At 42.1% G+C, this 21,882-nt stretch overlaps 1 pseudogene; it reads right to left on the reverse strand.

Annotated features, from left to right (window-relative positions):
• Nucleotides 1-15,541: 15,541 nt before the first annotated feature.
• Tuba1b-ps12 (tubulin, alpha 1B, pseudogene 12) lies at nt 15,542-16,883 on the reverse strand (annotated as a pseudogene).
• Nucleotides 16,884-21,882: the final 4,999 nt, after the last annotated feature.

Here is a 21,882-nt window from a genome sequence, read left to right on the forward strand (position 1 = left end):
TTGGGTATATGCCCAAGAGAGGTATAACTGGATCCTCAGGCAGTTCAATGTCCAATTTTCTGAGGATTCTCCAGACTGATTTCCAGAATGGTTGTACCAGTTTGCAATCCCACCAACAATGGAGGAGTGTTCCTCTTCCTCCACATCCTCGCCAGCATCTGTTGTCCCCTGAGTTTTTGATCTTAGCCATTCTCACTAGTGTGAGGTGAAATCTCAGGGTTGTTTTGATTTGCATTTCCCTTATGACTAAAGATGTTGAACATTTCTTTAGGTGTTTCTCAGCCATTCGGCATTCCTCAGCTGTGAATTCTTTGTTTAGCTCTGAACCCCATTTTTTAATAGGGTTATTTGTTTCCCTGCGGTCTAACTTCTTGAGTTCTTTGTATATTTTGGATATAAGGCCTCTATCTGTTGTAGGATTGGTAAAGATCTTTTCCCAATCTGTTGGTTGCCGTTTTGTCCTAACCACAGTGTCCTTTGCCTTACAGAAGCTTTGCAGTTTTATGAGATCCCATTTGTCGATTCTTGATCTTAGAGCATAAGCCATTGGTGTTTTGTTTAGGAAATTTTTTCCAGTGCCCATGTGTTCCAGATGCTTCCCTAGTTTTTCTTCTATTAGTTTGAGTGTGTCTGGTTTGATGTGGAGGTCCTTGATCCACTTGGACTTAAGCTTTGTACAGGGTGATAAGCATGGATCGATCTGCATTCTTCTACATGTTGACCTCCAGTTGAACCAGCACCATTTGCTGAAAATGCTATCTTTTTTCCATTGGATGGTTTTGGCTCCTTTGTCAAAAATCAAGTGACCATAGGTGTGTGGGTTCATTTCTGGGTCTTCAATTCTATTCCATTGGTCTATCTGTCTGTCTCTGTACCAATACCATGCAGTTTTTATCACTATTGCTCTGTAATACTGCTTGAGTTCAGGGATAGTGATTCCCCCTGAAGTCCTTTCATTGTTGAGGATAGCTTTAGCTATCCTGGGTTTTTTGTTATTCCAGATGAATTTGCAAATTGTTCTGTCTAACTCTGAAGAATTGGATTGGTATTTTGATGGGGATTGCATTGAATCTGTAGATCGCTTTTGGTAAAATGGCCATTTTTACTATATTAATCCTGCCAATCCATGAGCATGGGAGATCTTTCCATCTTCTGAGGTCTTCTTCAATTTCCTTCTTCAGTGTCTTGAAGTTCTTATTGTACAGATCTTTTACTTGCTTGGTTAAAGTCACACCGAGGTACTTTATATTATTTGGGTCTATTATGAAGGGTGTCGTTTCCCTAATTTCTTTCTCGGCTTGTTTCTCTTTTGTGTAGAGGAAGGCTACTGATTTATTTGACTTAATTTTATACCCAGCCACTTTGCTGAAGTTGTTTATCAGCTTTAGTAGTTCTCTGGTGGAACTTTTGGGATCACTTAAATATACTATCATATCATCTGCAAACAGTGATATTTTGACTTCTTCTTTTCCGATCTGTATCCCCTTGACCTCCTTTTGTTGTCTGATTGCTCTGGCTAGAACTTCAAGAACTATATTGAATAAGTAGGGAGAGAGTGGGCAGCCTTGTCTAGTCCCTGATTTTAGTGGGATTGCTTCGAGTTTCTCTCCATTTAGTTTAATGTTAGCAACTGGTTTGCTGTATATGGCTTTTACTATGTTCAGGTATGGGCCTTGAATTCCTATTCTTTCCAGGACTTTTATCATGAAGGGGTGTTGAATTTTGTCAAATGCTTTCTCAGCGTCTAATGAAATGATCATGTGGTTTTGTTCTTTCAGTTTGTTTATATAATGGATCACGTTGATGGTTTTCCGTATATTAAACCATCCCTGCATGCCTGGGATGAAGCCTACTTGGTCATGGTGGATGATTGTTTTGATGTGCTCTTGGATTCGGTTTGCCAGAATTTTGTTGAGTATTTTTGCATCGATATTCATAAGGGAAATTGGTCTGAAGTTCTCTTTCTTTGTTGTGTCTTTGTGTGGTTTAGGAATAAGAGTAATTGAGGCTTCGTAGAAGGTATTTGGTAGTGATCCATCTGTTTCAATTTTGTGGAATAGTTTGGATAATTTTGGTATGAGGTCTTCTCTGAAGGTTTGGTAGAATTCTGCACTAAACCCGTCTGGACCTGGGCTCTTTTTGGTTGGGAGAACTTTAATGACTGCTTCTATTTCCTTAGGAGTTATGGGGTTGTTTAACTGGTTTATCTGTTCCTGATTTAACTTCGGTACCTGGTATCTGTCTAGGAAATTGTCCATTTCCTGAAGATTTTCAAGTTTTGTTGAATATAGGTTTTTATAGTAAGATCTGATGATTGTTTGAATTTCCTCTGAATCTGTTGTTATGTCTCCCTTTTCATTTCTGATTTTGTTAATTTGGACGCACTCTCTGTGTCCTCTCGTTAGTCTGGCTAAGGGTTTATCTATCTTGTTGATTTTCTCAAAGAACCAACTTTTGGTTCTGTTGATTCTTTCTATGGTCCTTTTTGTTTCTACTTGGTTGATTTCAGCTCTGAGTTTGATTATTTCCTGCCTTCTACTCCTCCTGGGTGTATTTGCTTCTTTTTGTTCTAGAGCTTTTAGGTGTGCTGTCAAGCTGCTGACATATGCTCTTTCCTGTTTCTTTCTGCAGGCACTCAGCGCTATGAGTTTTCCTCTTAGCACAGCTTTCGTTGTGTCCCATAAGTTTGGGTATGTTGTACCTTCATTTTCATTAAATTCTAAAAAGTTTTTAATTTCTTTCTTTATTTCTTCCTTGACCAGGTTATCATTGAGTAGAGCATTGTTCAATTTCCACGTATATGTGGGCATTCTTCCTTGATTGTTATTGAAGACCAGTTTTAGGCCATGGTGGTCCGATAGCATGCATGGGATTATTTCTATCTTTCTGTACCTGTTGAGGCCCGTTTTTTGACCAATTATATGGTCAATTTTGGAGAAAGTACCATGAGGAGCTGAGAAGAAGGTATATCCTTTTGCTTTAGGATAGAATGTTCTATAAATATCCGTTAAGTCCATTTGGCTCATGACTTCTCTTAGTCTGTCTACATCTCTGTTCAATTTCTGTTTCCATGATCTGTCCGTTGAAATCTCCCACTATTATTGTGTGAGGTGCAATGTGTGTTTTGAGCTTTAGTAAGGTTTCTTTTACATATGTAGGTGCCCTTGTATTTGGGGCATAGATATTTAGGATTGAGAGTTCATCTTGGTGGATTTTTCCTTTGATGAATATGAAGTGTCCTTCCTTATCTTTTTTGATGACTTTTAATTGAAAATTGATTTTATTTGATATTAGAATGGCTACTCCAGCTTGCTTCTTCTGACCATTTGCTTGGAAAGTTGTTTTCCACCCTTTCACTCTGAGGTAGTGTCTGTCTTTGTCTCTGAGGTGTGTTTCCTGTAGGCAGCAGAATGCAGGGTCCTCGTTGCGAATCCAGTTTGTTAATCTATGTCTTTTTATTGGGGAGTTGAGGCCATTGATGTTGAGAGATATTAAGGAATAGTGATTATTGCTTCCCGTTATATTCATATTTGGATGTGAGGTTATGTTTGTGTGCTTTTATTCTCTTTGTTTTGTTGCCAAGACGATTAGTTTCTTGCTTCTTCTAGGTTATAGCTTGCCTCCTTATGTTGGGCTTTACCATTTATTATCCTTTGTAGTGCTGGATTTGTAGAAAGATATTGTGTAAATTTGGTTTTGTCATGGAATATCTTGGTTTCTCCATCTATGTTAATTGAGAGTCTTGCAGGATACAGTAACCTGGGCTGGCATTTGTGTTCTCTTAGGGTCTGTATGACATCAGTCCAGGATCTTCTGGCCTTCATAGTTTCTGGCGAGAAGTCTGGTGTGATTCTGATAGGTCTGCCTTTATATGTTACTTGACCTTTTTCCCTTACTGCTTTTAATATTCTTTCTTTATTTTGTGCGTTTGGTGTTTTGACTATTATGTGACGGGAGGTGTTTCTTTTCTGGTCCAATCTATTTGGAGTTCTGTAGGCTTCTTGTATGCCTATGGGTATCTCTTTTTTTAGATTAGGGAAGTTTTCTTCTATGATTTTGTTGAAGATATTTACTGGTCCTTTGAGCTGGGAGTCTTCACTCTCTTCTATACCTATTATCCTTAGGTTTGATCTTCTCATTGAGTCCTGGATTTCCTGTATGTTTTGGACCAGTAGCTTTTTCTGCTTTACATTATCTTTGACAGTTGAGTCAATGATTTCTATGGAATCTTCTGCTCCTGAGATTCTCTCTTCCATCTCTTGTATTCTGTTGGTGAAGCTTGTATCTACAGCTCCTTGTCTCTTCTTTTGGTTTTCTATATCCAGGGTTGTTTCCATGTGTTCTTTCTTGATTGCTTCTATTTCCATTTTTAATTCCTTCAACTGTTTGATTGTGTTTTCCTGGAATTCTTTCAGGGATTTTTGCGATTCCTCTCTGTAGGCTTCTACTTGTTTATTAATGTTTTCCTGTGTTTCCCTAAGGGAGTTCTTCACGTCTTTCTTGAAGTCCTCTAGCATCATGATCAAATATGATTTTGAAACTAGATCTTGCTTTTCTGGTGTGTTTGGATATTCCATGTTTGTTTTGGTGGGAGAATTGGGCTCCGATGATGCCAAGTAGTCTTGGTTTCTGTTGCTTGGGTTCCTGCGCTTGCCTCTCGCCATCAGATTATCTCTAGTGTTACTTTGTTCTGCTATTTCTGACAGTGGCTAGACTGTCCTATAAGCCTGTGTGTCAGGAGTGCTGTAGACCTGTTTTCCTCTCTTTCAGTCAGTTATGGGGACAGAGTGTTCTGCTGTCGGGCGTGTAGTTTTTCCTCTCTACAGGTCTTCAGCTGTTCCTGTGGGCCTGTGTCTTGAGTTCACCAGGCAGCTTTCTTGCAGCAGAAACGTTGGTCTTACCTGTGGTCCCGAGGCTCAAGTTCGCTCGTGGGGTGCTGCCCACGGGCTCTCTGAGGCGGCAGCAACCAGGAATACCTGTGCCGCCCCTTCCGGGAGCTTCAGTGCACCAGGGTTCCAGATGGCCTTTGGTGTTTTCCTCTGGCGTCCGAGATGTATGTACAGAGAGCAGTCTCTTCTGGTTTCCCAGGCTTGTCTGCCTCTCTGAAGGTTTAGCTCTCCCTCCCACGGGATTTGGGTGCAGAGAACTGTTTATCCGGTCTGTTTCCTTCAGGTTCCAGTGGTGTCTCAGGCAGGGGTCCTGCCGCTCCTGGGCCCTCCCCCACGGGAGCCCAGAGGCCTTATACAGTTTCCTCTTGGGCCAGGGATGTGGGCAGGGGTGGGCACTGTTGGTGGTCTCCTCTGCTCTGCAGCCTCAGGAGTGCCCACCTGACCAGGCGGTTGGGTCTCTCTCTCACCGGTTCCCGTTTCTTTTAATTGGGCTGTTTTCCTGCTGTCTAGTTTTTTTTTTTTTTTTTTTTTGTTTTGTTTTGTTTTGTTTTTGGTTTTTGTCCTTTATATATTTTAGAAATTAGCTCTCTATCAGATACGTCATTGGCAAACATTGTTTTCCATTCTGTAGCCTGCTGCTTTGTCCTAATTATGGTGTTTTAAGCCATTTAGTAACTTGTTGGTTCTATGACTTCCCATTTATTAATTGTTGACCTTAGTTAATTACCTGTACTAATGGTGTTCTGTTCAAAAAAATCTTTTCCTGTCTCAATGACTTCAAAACTATTCCCCACATTCTCTCTTACCAGATTTGGGGTATCTGGCCTTATGTTGATATTTTTGATCCATTTGGAGTTGTGTTTTGCATAGGATAAATATCGATTTATTTGCATTTTTCCACCTGTAGCCATCCAGCTCGACCAGAACCATTTATTGAAGATGCCTTCTCCTGTCCCACCCCAGTGGGTATTTCTGGCTTCTTTGTCAAAACTCAGGTGATAAGGAACATTTTCTAAGAACAACCCCAAAGTATCATATTGTTTTCTTTATTAGAAATTTTTAAATTATATTTCTTTGCTTACATTTCAAATGTTATTCTCTTTCCCGGTTTCCTGTCCATAAGCCCCCTATCTCCTCCCCCTCCCCCATATGGGTGTTCCCCCCCATCAACTCCCCTTACTGCCCCCTCATATTATCTTATTATATATAAAAATTGCTTTAGAGTTAAAAATCAGTATTAGCAACAATATAAATTCCCATTACAGTAAGTACAAAATAGCTTTATATCACTTGACTCTTTTTTTTTTCCTTTTCATGATTATCTCCAGAACTTTGTGTTTCAGTGTTATTTTGCTAGAGACCATTTTACATAGGCTTTCCTTGATGTTGCGTTCATTTTAAAACCCAGGTGCACATTTGCATGAAAGCATTTGCAGAAGATAAAGACGATCGATGGTGAGTAGGAGTGACTGCGATCTTTAATGAAAACAGTGTGGCTTCTTAAAAGAGCTGAATGAAGTAGAGGCAGGGTGCTGTCCACCTCTGACGCGTTCTCTGCCGAGACTATTGTAAAGAACTTGTATCCAGCAAACTGTGGCAAGGTTTAGAAACCTGATATAGGCTCCACCAGTGTCCCAGGAAGTGGAGTGGTTTCAATGGAAACGCCTCTATACTGCTGGGATTTAATTGACCACACATGGCGGAGAATGTGAGCGGAAGAGCTCTGAGGATTACATTCAGTTCCTGCAAGGAAAAGCCATCCAACTTAAACGGGAAGGAGCAACATTTGAATGTTAGAGATGGAACAAAATTGCTGTAATTTCTCCGGTGGAAGTACTCAGGCAGCTTGATATTTTCTTTATGTTTTCCTGCAAAAATGGGGGGGGGGCAGGGAGGAATAAAAAAAAAGCACAAACTAAAAAGACTGTATTTGAAGTTAGGTGGGGAACAACTTGAAAAATAGAGCGATCAGAACTGGAAGGGGAAGAAGGTTACTGCGAATTTCTACTCCATAATTCGTGTTGAATTCAATTAGCGGTGATGGATCTGTTTTGCTCAGTGCTCATTAACCATCGAAACCACCCATGAAACCATCATATTAATCAGCTATGACTGTACTTCTCAGGTTTAGAATCAATTTGTTTATCTAATTAATATGAGAACCTCTCACTGGATGCCATTGGGGTTTCGAAGAGTATTAATAGAACCGAAGAAAGAAACGAAAATATTGTTTTAAAAGCTTCTAATAGGATAGCAAAAACAAAACGCCATCAAAACCTCCCACATGGAATTAATAAACTTGCTGGAGGTTGATAGATAGATGTAAGGGAACATGAACATATTCATACATATAGGCAGCGTTCTTTCCTTTGGTGTGCAGAAGATAAGGTAGCCTATCGACACAGGAGAGATGTAATTAATTTGTTTTTACTTTTCTATTTGCCAATAGCCTATGACTGTAGGCCAAATGCCTTCATATTTTTGTGAACCTTCACTGTTTTCATAATTTTTTTTTAAAAAAGAAGAAATGACCAGATTCTCCCTGACAACTTCCTATGGGAGTTAAGTAAGATGATATAAAGTATTCAGCAAGAAGTTAGATCATAAGCTAGGGAGAGAGACACCTCAGTGGGTTAGACCACTTGCTCCTCTTGCAGAGGACCTGGGTTCGATTCCCGGCACCTTGTGTTGGCTCACGAACATCTGTCACTCTGAGCAGGAGTGAACATGACACTCATACATACATGCCTGAAAAATGTTCATATACATAAGATAAAATAAATAATAAAACCAAGAGAAATAAATCAAATAAAATTTTAAAGAAGAAATTAAATAATCACATCAATTAAGAAATACGCTGGCCCATACATATACAGCCATCCAATTAGACAAGATGGATGAAGCAAAGAAGGGCAGGCTGACAGGAACTGGATGTAGATCTCTCCTGAGAGACACAGCCAGAATATAGCAAATACAGAGGCGAATGCCAGCAGCAATCCACTGAACTGAGAATAGGAGCCCCATTGAAGAAATCAGAGAAAGAACTGGAAGAGCTCGAAGGGGCTTGAGACCCCATATGAACAACAATGCCAAGCAACCAGAGCTTCCAGGGACTAAGCCACTACCTAAAGACTATACATGGACTGACCCTGGACTCTGACCTCATAGGTAGCAATAAATATCCTAGTAAGAGCACCAGTGGAAGGGGAAGCCCTTGGTCCTGCTAAGACTGAACCCCCAGTGAATGTGATTGTTGGGGGGAGGGCGGCAATGGGGGGAGGATGGGGAGGGGAACACCCATAAAGAAGGGGAGGGGGGAGGGGGATGTTTGCCCGGAAACCGGGAAAGGGAATAACACTCGAAATGTAAATAAGAAATACTCAAGTTAATAAAAAAAAAAAAAAAAAGAAATACGCTGATACTCCTGCTAGCAGTATGCTGTGAATTCTCAGTCACAGGCCGAAATGTGTTGGTCTAGAATGTTAGCTGTTCCTGCTTAAGGAATTCTTTGTGCCTCTCTAAGTCTGGATGAATGATTGAAAGTCTTGTTATTCTTCTTGGCTATTGCAAAAAGTAATCGGAAAAATCATTTGAGTTAGTCGGCCAAGCCTTGGCGCTGAGAGTTAATTTTGGCTCATTGTGTTCAACATGTTTAAAACTGTCGACAGTTTTTGTTCTCTCCAATACTTAATAAGGTCAGAAGTTTAAAAGCAGAGATATTTTTTTTCTTGGTACAGTGTTTGCTTCTTTCCCTTTGGGAAACATCATTGTACATGATGGCTTTAATGCTGGAGTTGGCAGGGTGTTGCGGTTGGGAGCAAACAATGCGGTTTCTCTGTGGCTCAGCAATATGGGACAAGTGCCCCCAACCCAAGGACCTGACTACCTACCTTCCCTTCTTCAGTGTCTCAAAGGCTAGATGGCCCTAGACAAATCCTGGGACAATAGGCAGTCTGGGGATAGCACTCAGGGAGCTGTGGTTCTAGGAGGTTCCCTCTTTGAAATCTGTCCAGGCTCCAGGTGCAGAGCTAAAGTGGTTAGAATTGTGACTAACATGGTGGACCTCAGCTACATCTGTACAAACAGATGCATCCAGTTTTCTGAAGAGCTGAACCTCAAGCCTGTCAATCCGTTGAATCAGAATAAGAGAAACGTAGTATTTAGAATGCTTCTCATGAGCTTCATTGCACCCCTGAGATTTCCAACAAGTTTACTCCACTGGGGAATTATCATAATACAACTGTGCATGACAACCAATGCAGAAGAATTTCTGATTGTTCTAAGGGGAAGGATCAGGCTGATGAGAAGGCAGCCCAAACTTCTGCTTCCTGCTGATTGAAGTAGACAGTTATGGAATAGAGAATGCAGTAGATTCCCACATGGTAAGTTACAGAACAATGTATCTACTGAGGGAACTTATAGCATCTTAATTTTCTCTTTCTCCCCTTCCCCTCCCTCCTCTTCCCTCCGTCTTCTGTGGTTCAAGGCATTAGATTAGGGTTGCTTACATCAGCCATGGTGAGGAGTTGTTTATAGGAGCACCAGTGACTATACCACTGAAGGGAACATTAACTTCTTCCCAGGGAGGCCTTATGGGGCTCTTGACCAGATATGTTGGTTTGTATATGCTTGGCCCAGGGAGTGGCACTGTTAAGAGGTGTGGCCCTGATAGAGTAGGTATGGTCTTGTTCGATAGGTGTGTCACTGGGGGTGGGCTTTAAGACCCTCATCCTAGATGCCTGAAAGTCAATATTCTCCTAGCAGCCTTCAGATGAAGATGTAGAACATTCAGCATCTCCTGCACCATGCCTACCTGGATGCTGCCAACTTCCCACCTTGATGATAATGGACTGAACCTCTAAACCTACAAGCCAGCCCCAATTAAATGCCGTCCTTATAAGAGTTGCCTTGGTCATGGTGTCTGTTCACAACAGTAAAACCCTAAAACACCATTCATGACTGAATTCTGATAGGTCATATCTTCTTCTATAGGTCTTGTGAAGGGAATCACAGCTTTTGAGAGTTCTTCGGTTCCATGGCCATACTTTGCCCAGAAGGTCATGTTGCACAACATTCCTCCTTTCCCTTTGGCCCTTAGATTCGTTCCACCTCCTCTTCCATGATGTTCTTTTGAGTCTGCCTGGGCTCAGTATAGATGTCTGTTAAGCAATGTATTCAAACTGTATGCTTATTTATTTAAAGTTCCAAAGTATGGAGACTTAAATCTAGCTGAACAAACACCAGGCAAAGTTTTACCTGTTGAAGTTCACATTGACCCCTAATTTTTTTTTCGGAGCTGAGGACCGAACCCAGGGCCTTGTGCTTGCTAAGCAAGTGCTCTACCACTGAGCTAAATCCCCAACCCCGACCCCTAATTTTTAAAAAATAAGAAATAATATATATTAACTTTAGAAGCTATATTATATAGACTCAAATGAGTAAATGGCAAAAAGTATTGTAGCCAAGAAGACATTGCATGTTGATATAAGCTTTTCTCCATTTTTCATAAGCATGTAGAACATAATTTATATTAATAAGTAGTAAAGGTGTTTAGCCATTTTATTTCTATTGACAATGAATTAGATAAATGAGCTGTCTCAAAACAATATTAATTAAAAGTTATAATTTTGTGGTCTTTATCATCAACACTTTGCCATTAAACTCAAATTAAGTATGGTCCCTTCCTTTTATTTGGCTATTTCATCTACATTAGTATAATTTAATCCACAAAATAATTGTGACATGCAGACATTATCATCATCATCATCATCACCTACCACCACCACCATCATCATCATCATCTTCATTGAGACAGGGTCTCCCTATGTAGCCCTGCCTGTCCTAAAGCTCCCTATGTAGACCATCCTGTTCTTGAGTTCACTAAAATCTTCCTGCCTCTGCCTCCAGAATGGTGGATTAAAGATGTGCATTCCCACCCCCCTCCCCCAGCTTATTCTCCCTGTTTTAAAGATGGTGAACTAAAAACTATCCAATTTCATTTGGTAATTGACACTTACAGGAAAGTTTGGTTAATCGTCGGAAAAAAATTAAAAACAAGGTGGCCCTTTCACATTTTGGCCAGAGGACAATTTGAAGAATCACAAAGAGATCAGAAGCAAGTATTTACAGATGATTTTAACCATTAAAAACCTCAAAAACAAGGGGTATTTTTTGTTGTATGATTAAAACAGAACAAACATGGTCGTCTCCAAGTTGCATGCTGGAGTGACAAGCAGGACAATTAGGAGGAGTTCAAAGCCACCCTCCTCACAGCTCTCCTATGCCCTAACAAAGATAAGAACAGAAATCCTTGAGTATCGTCTATTCAGAAACATTAGGATGTGGGTCCTCAAATCCTTTACAAAGACCTCAGCTTTGATATGTTACAGGCATTATCAAGTTACTACCTTGATTCTAACTAATATAGCTAGATGTTTTGAATTGAAACCAGAGACTGAAATAGCAGGTAGTGGGGTTCCTAGTTGAATATTGAGAGATGTTGGTTATGCTAGAGAGGGGCAGGCATCAAGGTTATTCAGGGTAGTACAACCCCAGGACAGAAAGTGTCCATGAATAAGGAATCTGAGGGCTGGCATTTATTGTTCAGAAAAGTACTTCAGAGTGACCTGGTCACCTGTGGCCTGCATAATTCTACACATAATAGAAGCAAGGGCAGAGATGGCTTTTGTCTCAGGAGTAATTCATGAAACATCTGTTCTCTTTGTTTTTTTTTTTTTTTTCAGTTACTACTGTACTTTATTGTGTTCAACCAAATCACCATGTTACAAAAATAGCAAGCTGCCATAATAAAAAATAAGGCTCCTCTATCCAGCACCAGATAGCATCATTTTACTTTCAAGCCTAGAAATTGCACACTTGTATATAAACCAACCGAAGATGAGGATTGAGAGTTCATCTTGGTGGATTTTTCCTTTGATGAATATGAAGTGTCCTTCCTTATCTTTTTTGATGACTTTTAATTGAAAATTGATTTTATTTGATATTAGAATGGCTACTCCAGCTTGCTTCTTCTGACCATTTGCTTGGAAAGTTGTTTTCCAGCCTTTCACTCTGAGGTAGTGTCTGTCTTTGTCTCTGAGGTGTGTTTCCTGTAGGCAGCAGAATGCAGGGTCCTCATTGCATATCCAGTTTGTTAATCTATGTCTTTTTATTGGGGAGTTGAGGCCATTGATGTTGAGAGATATTAAGGAATAGTGATTATTGCTTCCTGTTATATTCATATTTGGATGTGAGGTTATGTTTGTGTGCTTTTCTTCTCTTTGTTTTGTTGCCAAGATGATTAGTTTCTTGCTTCTTCTAGGGTATAGCTTGCCTCCTTATGTTGGGCTTTACCCTTTATTATCCTTTGTAGTGCTGGATTTGTAGAAAGATATTGTGTAAATTTGGTTTTGTCATGGAATATCTTGGTTTCTCCATCTATGTTAATTGAGAGTTTTGCAGGATACAGTAACCCAGGCTGGCATTTGTGTTCTCTTAGGGTCTGTATGACATCTGTCCAGGATCTTCTGGCCTTCATAGTTTCTGGCGAAAAGTCTGGTGTGATTCTGATAGGTCTGCCTTTATATGTTACTTGACCTTTTCCCCTTACTGCTTTTAATATTCTTTCTTTATTTTGTGCGTTTGGTGTTTTGACAATTATGTGACGGGAGGTGTTTCTTTTCTGGTCCAATGTATTTGGAGTTCTGTAGGCTTCTTGTATGCCTATGGGTATCTCTTTTTTTAGGTTAGGGAAGTTTTCTTCTATGATTTTGTTGAAGATATTTACTGGTCCTTTGAGCTGGGAGTCTTCACTCTCTTCTATACCTATTATCTTTAGGTTTGATCTTCTCATTGAGTCCTGGATTTCCTGTATGTTTTGGACCAGTAGCTTTTTCTGCTTTACATTATCTTTGACAGTTGAGTCAATGATTTCTATGGAATCTTCTGCTCCCGAGATTCTCTCTTCCATCTCTTGTATTCTGTTGGTGAAGCTTGTATCTACAGCTCCTTGTCTTTTCTTTTGATTTTCTATGTCCAGGGTTGTTTCCATGTGTTCTTTCTTGATTGCTTCTATTTCCATTTTTAATTCCTTCAACTGTTTGATTGTGTTTTCCTGGAATTCTTTCAGGGATTTTTGCGATTCCTCTCTGTAGGCTTCTACGTGTTCTCTAAGGGAGTTCTTTATGTCTTTCTTGAAGTCCTCCAGCATCATGATCAAATATGATTTTGAAACTAGATCTTGCTTTTCTGGTGTGTTTGGATATTCCGTGTTTGCTTTGGTGGGAGAATTGGGCTCCGATGATGCCATGTAGTCTTGGTTTCTGTTGCTTGGGTTCCTGCGCTTGCCTCTCGCCATCAGATTATCTCTAGTGTTACTTTGTTCTGCTATTTCTGACAGTGGCTAGACTGTCCTATAAGCCTGTGTGTCAGGAGTGCTGTAGACCTGTTTTCCTGTTTTCTTTCAGCCAGTTATGGGGACAGAGTGTTCTGCTGTCGGGCGTGTAGTTTTTCCTCTCTACAGGTCTTCAGCTGTTCCTGTGGGCCTGTGTCTTGAGTTCACCAGGCAGGTTTCTTGCAGGGGAAAAGTTGGTCCTACCTGTGGTTCCAAGGCTCAAGTTTGCTCGTGGGGTACCGCCTAAGTCCTCTCCGCGGCGGCAGCAACCGGGAAGATCTGCGCCGCTCTTTCCGGGAGCCTCCGTGCACCAGGGTTCCAGATGACGTTTGGTGTTTTCCTCTGGCGTCTGGATGTGCACAGAGTGCAGTCTCTTCTGGTTTCCCAGGCGTGTCTGCCTCTCTGAAGGTGCAGCTCTCCCTCCCACGGGATTTGGGTGCAGAGAACTGTTTATCCGGTCTGTTTCCTTCAGGTTCCGGCGGGTGTCTCAGGCGCAGGGGTCCTGCCGCTCTCGGGCCCTCCCCTACGGGAACCCAGAGGCCTTATACAGTTTCCTCTTGGGCCAGGGATGTGGGCAGGGGTGGGCAGTGTTGGTGGTCTCCTCCGCTCTGCAGCCTCAGGAGTGCCCACCTGATCAGGCGGTGAGGTCTCTCTCCCACGGGGTTTGGGAGCAGAGAGCTGCTGCGGGCCGGGATCCGCGGGTGTGGGCCTGTTCTCTTTGTTTATTGAAGTAGAATGGTTTCACTGCACCCAAAGGTTGGTTACAGACAATCGACTGGGGTCCGGAGAGAAAACATTGCCAACTATGATTTATTTTTGCTCAGTAATAAAAGAAGGAAATGAAGTTTACAAGATGTGTAGAATGATTGACACCCTGCTTTGTCCCGTATTTCAGGCTGTTTTCTGTCCTGAAGAGTGGGGAAGTTTTTCTGAGATGGGGAGTAGAGTCCCACAAGACAGAAGGCAGCAGAAATGGCCACTGTTCCCACTCTTTTGTTTGCTTTCAGACTTTTGCAATGAGAAACAGAGCCCAGACAGTAGATTTATACTTATAAGTAGAATATACTCATTTCAACTGAATGAATGCCTACTAAATCCATACTGGGTTGAGAAAAGATCCAGACAGGGAACAAGAAGATGGCAAGGGTGGATGTTTGCCTGCTTGGCTTTATGACAGAGACAGGTAGTTAGTGATGGAGTCAGCTCTTTTACCAGCCAACGTATCAAATATATTGTTTAAAATCCAGACAAATCCATCATTGATAATTGGTGTCTGGGCCTGCTAGTTTTATGTCAGTGTGACACAAACCTTTAGAGTCATCTGAGAGATGGGAACCTCAACTGGAAAAAAAAAGCCTCCAAATGGCTGTAGGCAAGTCTGTAAGGCATTTTCTTCATTAGTGACTGATGGGGGAGAGCCCAGACCATTGTGGGTAGGGCCACCCCAGGGCTGGTCATCCTGGATTCTATAAGAAAGCAGGCTGAGCAAGCACTGTTGAACAAGTCAGTAAGCAGCATCCCTTTATGGCCTCTGAATTAGCTCCTACTGCCAAGTCCCAGCCTTGTTTGAGTTCCTCATTCCAACTTCCTTCAATACTGAACAGTGATATAGAGGTATAAGCCAAACAACAAACAACAAACAAACAAACAAACAAATAAACACTTTCCTCGCTATGTTGGTGTACTTGCTGGATTTGTGTGTCAACTTGACACAAGTTCCAGTTATCACAGAGAAAGAAGCCTCCCTTGAGGAAAGGCCTCCAAGAGATCCAACTGTAAGGCATTTTCTCAATTAGTGATCAAGGGTGAGAGGGCCCATTGTGGGAGGTGCCATCCCTGGGGCTCGTGGTCAAGCTGAGCAAGCCAGGGGAAACAATCCAGTAAGCAGCACCCCTCCGTGGCCTCTGCATCAGCTCCTGCCTCCAAGTTCCTGCCCTGTGTGAGTTCCTGTCCTGACTTCCTTTGGTGATGAACAGCAATGCGGAAGTATAAGCTGAATAAACCCTTTCCTCCCTAACTTGCTTCTTGGTCATGATGTTTTGTGCAGGAATAGAAACCCTGACTAAGACAGTTGGTTATGATTTGTTTTCTTTTCTTAAAGCTTTTGCTTTGAGACACCATGGGAAACTTAGAGGTACGCATGGAGAAGACATGATCACACATGACCACAGAATGGAATAGCACAGGAGCATCAGTGCCTGCAGCCAGTGCTGGAGCTGGAGTTTTGAGTTTGACACGATACAGGGGCTAGAGGAATGAACTAGTATTCCTCTCCTTCCTCACCCTCGCCTTCCACAGAACCCACACCAACCTCCTCATAATCCTTCTCTAGGACAGCCATGTCCTCACAGGTCTCAGAGAACTCCCCTTCCTCCATGCCCTCACCCCTATACCAGCGCACAAAGGCACACTTGGCATATATTAGATCAAACTTGTGATCTAGACAAGCCCAGGCCTCAGCAATGGCTGTGGTGCTGCCCAGCATGCACACAGCTCTCTGGATCTTGGCCAGGTCACCACCAGGTACCACAGTGGGAGGCTGGTAATTAATGCCAACCTTGAAGCCAGTGGGGCACCAATCCACAAACTGGATGCTGTGCTTGGTCCTGATGGTAGCAATGTAGACATTGACATCTTTGGGAATCACATTACCATTGTACAGCAGGCAGCAAGCCATGTATTTACCATGGTGAGGGCCACATTTCACCATCTGGTTGGCTGGCTCCAAGAAGGCATTGGTGATCTCTGCTACAGAAAGCTGCTCGTGGTAGGCTTTCTCAGCAGAGATGATTGAGGCATAAGTGGGCAGAGGGAAATGGATGCAAGGGTAGGGCACCAGGTTGGTCTGGAATTCTGGCAGATCAATATTCAGGGCTCCATCAAATCTTAGGGAAGCAGTGATGGAAGACACAATTTGGCTAATAAGGCGGTTGGTGTAAATTGGGCACTCAATGTCAAGGTTTCTATGACAGACGTCATAGATGGCCTCATTGAAGGCACAATCAGAGTGCTCCGGGGTGGTGTGGGTGGTGAGGATGGAATTGTAGGGCTCACCTACAGCAATGGAAACCTGGGGAGCTGGGTAAATGGAGAACTCCAGCTTGGACTTCTTTCCATAATCAACAGAGAGGTGCTCCATCAGCAGGGAGGTGAACCCAGAGCCAGTTCCCCCACCAAAGCTGTGGAAATCCAAGAAGCCCTGGAGACTTGTGCTCTGGTCAGCCAGCTTGCGAATTCTGTCCAAGATAAGGTCAATGATCTCCTTGCCAATGGTGTGGTGGCCACAGGAATAGTTATTGGCAGTATTTATTTTTTGCCTGTGATGAGCTTCTCTGGGTGGAAGAGCTGGCCGTAGGTGCCAGTGTGAACTTCATCAATAACTGTGGGTTCCAGGTCTATGAACATTGCCCGGGACAACGTGCTTGCCCGTTCCTGTCTCACTGAAGAAGGTGTCGAAGGTGTCCATCTCCTCCCCCAATGGTCTTGTTGCTTGGCATCTGGCCATCAGTTTGGATGCCATGTTCCAGACAGTAGAGCTCCCAGCAGGCATTGCCGATCTGGACACCAGCCTGGCCAACGTGGATGGAGATTCACTCACGCATGATTGCTATGGGCTAGATGGCGAGGGTGATTGAAGCACTGGGTCCGGGTTACCATTCCTGACAACTAAGAGTTGAGGTAAGTAATACAATGAGGCCGGTTATGATGTTTCAACACAGCAATAATAACCCCAATGAAGACAGTGCCCAAGTTTATATTTAATTGCTATACTATGCTTTTGCTACATACCCATTTCAGGTGTTACAGATATGTCATTTACTAGGAATGCTAGAACAAATAAACCACAATGGAGTAAACAAAAGCCATTTATTCTCCCATAGCTCTGAGGCTAAAAGTCTGAGATCAAGGTATTGGCACTCTGGTTGCTCCTTTCAAGGAGACTTCCTGGCTTATAGATGGCCCCCTTCCTTGTCTTACCTCTGATAATTTTACTTGGAGTTACTGAGAACTTCGACATGAATGGAGGGTGGGGACTGTATTAGTCAGGGTTCTTTAGAGTCACAGAACTTATAGCATGTCCCTATATACTAAGGGAATTTATTGGAATGACTTACAGTCTGCAATTCAACTAACCCAACAATGGGCAGCTGTGAATGGGAAGTTCAAGAATCTAGTAGTTGCTCAATCTGCCAAGGTTGGGTGTTTCAGCTGGCCTTCTGTATACACTGGAATCCTGAAGATTTAGGTTCCAACATATGTGCTGGCAAGTAAGTGCAAGCAAGCAGAGAAAAAGGAATTCTTTCTTCCATTGTCCTTATGTAGACCTCCAGCAGACAGTATGGCCCAGATTAAGGGTGTGTACCACTATGCCTGGACCTAAGCTGTTCTTTACTTGGAACTTGCTTGGTCCCAGGCTGGCCTTGAACTCAGAGATCTGCTTGCCTCTGCCTGCTGAGATTAAGAGCGCGTACCACCTTGCTTGGGCCTAAGTTTATGACCACTGTATCTCAATATCTGGATCAAAAACCTGTGTCTTCTAGCCTTAAGATCTGGATCAGAGGTGTGCCCTCCATTTCCTGATACAGTCAAGTTGACAACTGGGAATGGACTTCCCAGGAACAGATACAATTTAGTCCATAATAACAGTTATTGAAATTAGGCTTGGGGACAGAATTAAGTCACTATTCAGTTTAACCAAAATGTCTAGGAACATATTTATAAAAGTTCTGTACCCATTTCATTTCAAATTATTTAAAAGTATCTTGTATTGTAGCTTGACTCATCCATTAGAAACTTTTGGTTTGGGAGTATGTTCTGTGGCATAATTAGGAATTACCATTAATTCATTAAATTAACAAACATTAAGTGCCTTCCAGGAGAAGGGTTTTTTAGAGGTCTCTAGAATAAAAACAAGACATGTGCCCTTGTAGAGTTGACATTGAAGCAGGGAAAGAGTCTGATAATAAATCATGTGTGTGAGAGTTGAGGTTGGAGGACGTCCCCCTACTCTGGGAGTGTCGTCAGACACAGCTTTTCTCTGGCAGCCCACTTGGCAATTGCCCTTGCCTGAAGAGAGTCATCTCAGTCAAGGTCATGCGCCTACTCCTGGCAGTAGAGCCTGCATGTGAGGTCTGGTCGCTAGAGAGCTGGAAGAGCGCAAGTAAACAACTTGAATAGCATTGCTAATGGCTTCATTCAGCCTGAGTCTTAGTACAAACATCCTCCATGGTCTGTTTCTTGAGGATGTATATTAATAATCAATATTAAGTAATGATATTATAAATAGTATTTATGTTGCATTAAGTCACTTTACATATTATAATATCATATTATGCTTCAATGACCTTCTACATCCATAAGTTTCTGCATTCATGGCTTCAACTCATCATACTGGGAAATACTTCTTAAAAGTTTGCAACTGTATTTAACATGTATACATCACCACCACCCCTATACTCCCCCTGCAACAATTTCCTACATAAGAAAACCATGTGTCTAGAATCCCATTGTATCAGCCACTGTAAATAGCCTAAGGATGACATGAAGTGCTTGAGAAGATGTGTGTAGTCTACATGTAAACAAGGGGTTGAGCATCCAAGGATTTGGGTATCCAAGGGTGTCTTGGAACCACTCCTTCCAGATGCCACGTGGTTATCGTTTGTCTCCCTTATTAGAACGCACCCTCTGTGAGATCAGGGACTTGTCTTTTTTTATTCACAGGTCTGTCCACAGCTTCCGGAATAGTGCCTGGAAGGTCAAGTACCCATGTGACTGTTAAAGTGGTGGACAAATATGCAATGTGGGACAAAGAGAAGTTCTGAAGACTAGATTGCCATCATCACGTACAGTGCTAACGGCATACATGCAGTGGGTGTCCATTATTTCTAGTGACCAGATGATTTATTATTCTCTGTTTTCTCGAAGCCATTCCTTTGATTCTATTTTTTATGTGTTAATTCTCAAATGTCTACTGCTGAGCACTGCTCAAAGCAAAAGGGCTAGGAAGGGTAAGAAATACTCTTTGCTACTGAAGAGGCCCCCGCTCACTGGCAGGGCTCTGGAGATACTTTCTTAGCTAGCTGTTGAGTTGTTTTCCCATGTGTAAGCTGGCCAATTTGTATACTCTTTCCTCTCTGAAACACTCAGCGTGGGATTAGCACCTGCCTCCAAATGATTCTTTTTGCTTTTCACTTATGTGGGCAAAATTTCTCAGCCAAAACATATTCGTGTGAATCGTCGGGTTAACAGCTAGCTGTGCATTGCAGACAATGTTGACTTTAACTGCTCTGGGGAAATTCTTTTCCTTTTCTAGCTGAGTATTATTATTACTATTTTATAGGTTAGGATTTCCAGAAAGGGTTTTTCTTCTAAGGCACAAAAATTAACTGAGAGACATCAAGGATACTGTAAAAACCTTGCCACCTACTGACTATCCTTGAAGATTTTGCTTAGATATTGCTTCTTCCAGGAAGTCGTCCAGGCCTAGCCACTACCTTTCCTTCTCCAACCCCACCACCTCCAGCTACAGGGTTTTCCATCTTCTCAGCTGATACATTTTACTGGAATTCCGCCTTTTTGCTTTCTTTCATTTGAGTCAGAGTCTCATCGTATAGCCTTGGCTGGCTTGGAACCAGATTGGTCTCAAACTCATAGAGACCTGTCTACTTTTGCTTCAGGAATCCTGGGATGAATGGCTAGTGTCACCACGCCTGTCTGGAGGTCTGGTTTTGATTCAGTCTGCTTCAGTAACTCAGAAGATCCTAAGGGATCAGGACTCATTGTTCAATTATTATTGTGCCTCCTCTGCTGACTGGGTGTGACACCAGGTGATGTTAGACTCGTGATAAGCAATACCTGCTGCAGAACAGGCACTGATGGGGTCTTTTTTGTGAACTCTTTGACAACGTGAACTCTTACATTGACCTATTGGAGTATGTGCTGTGACCCTTTCCTGTTCTGCAATGACTGGACTGAGAGCCAGAGATACTGGGTAGGCAAGATAGTCTAGCACTAGTGATCCAGTTGGAGTTTGAATCTGCACAATATAATGTGAATCCGGGACCTTAATCTTTGCTACCCACAAAGGCATTTTGGATTAATCTACACATGTAAATTCTCTATAATAGGACATTTTAAGGCTTAACCCCTCTCTTAAGTTTAGAAAAATTTATAGGTAGGCTTCAGTTTTCAGAAGCAAAGGTTTCTTATAATCTCAGGTTTAAAGAAAGACAGTTCCATGATTCACAGAAATCATTTGTATCCTGCTACAGTCTTCCTGAGAGAGTAACATGTTTAACCTTGGATCTGTCCATATCCTGGAAATAGATGTTAGTGTTCTAGCTGGTTTTGTGTGTCAACTCCACACAAGCTAGAGTCATCAGAGAGGAATGAGCCTCAGTCGAGGAAATGCCTCTATGAGATCCAGCTGTAAGGCATTTTCTTAATTAGTGATTGTTGTAGGAGGGCAGAGCCCATTGTGAGTGGTGCCATCCCTGGTCTGGTGGTCCTGGCTTCTATAAGAAAGCGGGCTGAGCAAACCATGGGGAGCAATCCAGTAAGCAGCACCCCTCTGTGGCCTCTGCATCAGCTCCTGCTTCCAGGTTCCTGCCCTGTTTTGAATTCCAGTTCTCCCTTTCCTCCCCAACTTGCTTTTTTGGTCATGGTACTTTGTTGCAGCAATAGAAAACTTTCGACAGTTAGGAATGATATTTATGGGAATCAACATTTAATGAGCATTTAATGTGGCCAAAGCCGCACAGCTGGACGAAAAATTTCTACGTACATTACTTTCTGCTGTAAGCCACTGAACCATCTCATTTTAAACGTTACCTTCCTCTTGTGGTGCAGGAGGCAGAACGCTTGTGGTGTGGTTCATCTTATTAAAGCATTCCTTCTTTCCCTGCCTAGGACTCCATTTCTGGCACCAGCATCCTTCATCTCAGTCCCTGTGGTTGAATGTCTATTACACTTTCTTCCTGGTCATTGATTTTGCTATCCTACCAATAATAGCTCTTGTTCTCTTCTGCATCTTCTAGTTGTTCTATTGCCTGGATAGAGATCTACACATTGTATGTCATCTTTATCTGGTGCCTAGATAGAGATCTACACATTGTATGTCATCTTTCATGACTACACCATGAGTATTTGAAGATAATGTTTTACAGCAAATGATTATATGGATCTCTCTCTCTCTCTCTCTCTCTCTCTCTCTCTCTCTCTCTCTTTCATTGTCTGTGATGGGGGAGGGCTAAAGACTAAACTACCTCAGATATCACTAGATAATCTTGCCAATGGAATGCTTTTGACCAAGGAGAGTAGACTTCATTTTCTTTCAGGTGACTGTAGATGGGGGTTTGTCCACAGTCTCTTTCTCAATGAGTTTGCTATTGGTGTGTAGAAAGGCTACTAATTTTTGCCAGTTGGTTTTATATTCTGCTACTTTGCTGAAAGTGTTGATCATTTCCAGAAGATTTCTGGTAGACTATTTGAAATTTCTTATGCTTTTACATATCATAGCATCTATAAATGGGGATAATTTGATTTCTTCTTTCCTATTTGTATTCATTTCCTTCCCTTGCATTACTGATCTAATTAGTGCTT

The sequence above is a fragment of the Rattus norvegicus genome, chromosome 7 (genome assembly GCF_036323735.1).
Source record: "Rattus norvegicus strain BN/NHsdMcwi chromosome 7, GRCr8, whole genome shotgun sequence".
Lineage (NCBI taxonomy): Eukaryota > Metazoa > Chordata > Mammalia > Rodentia > Muridae > Rattus > Rattus norvegicus.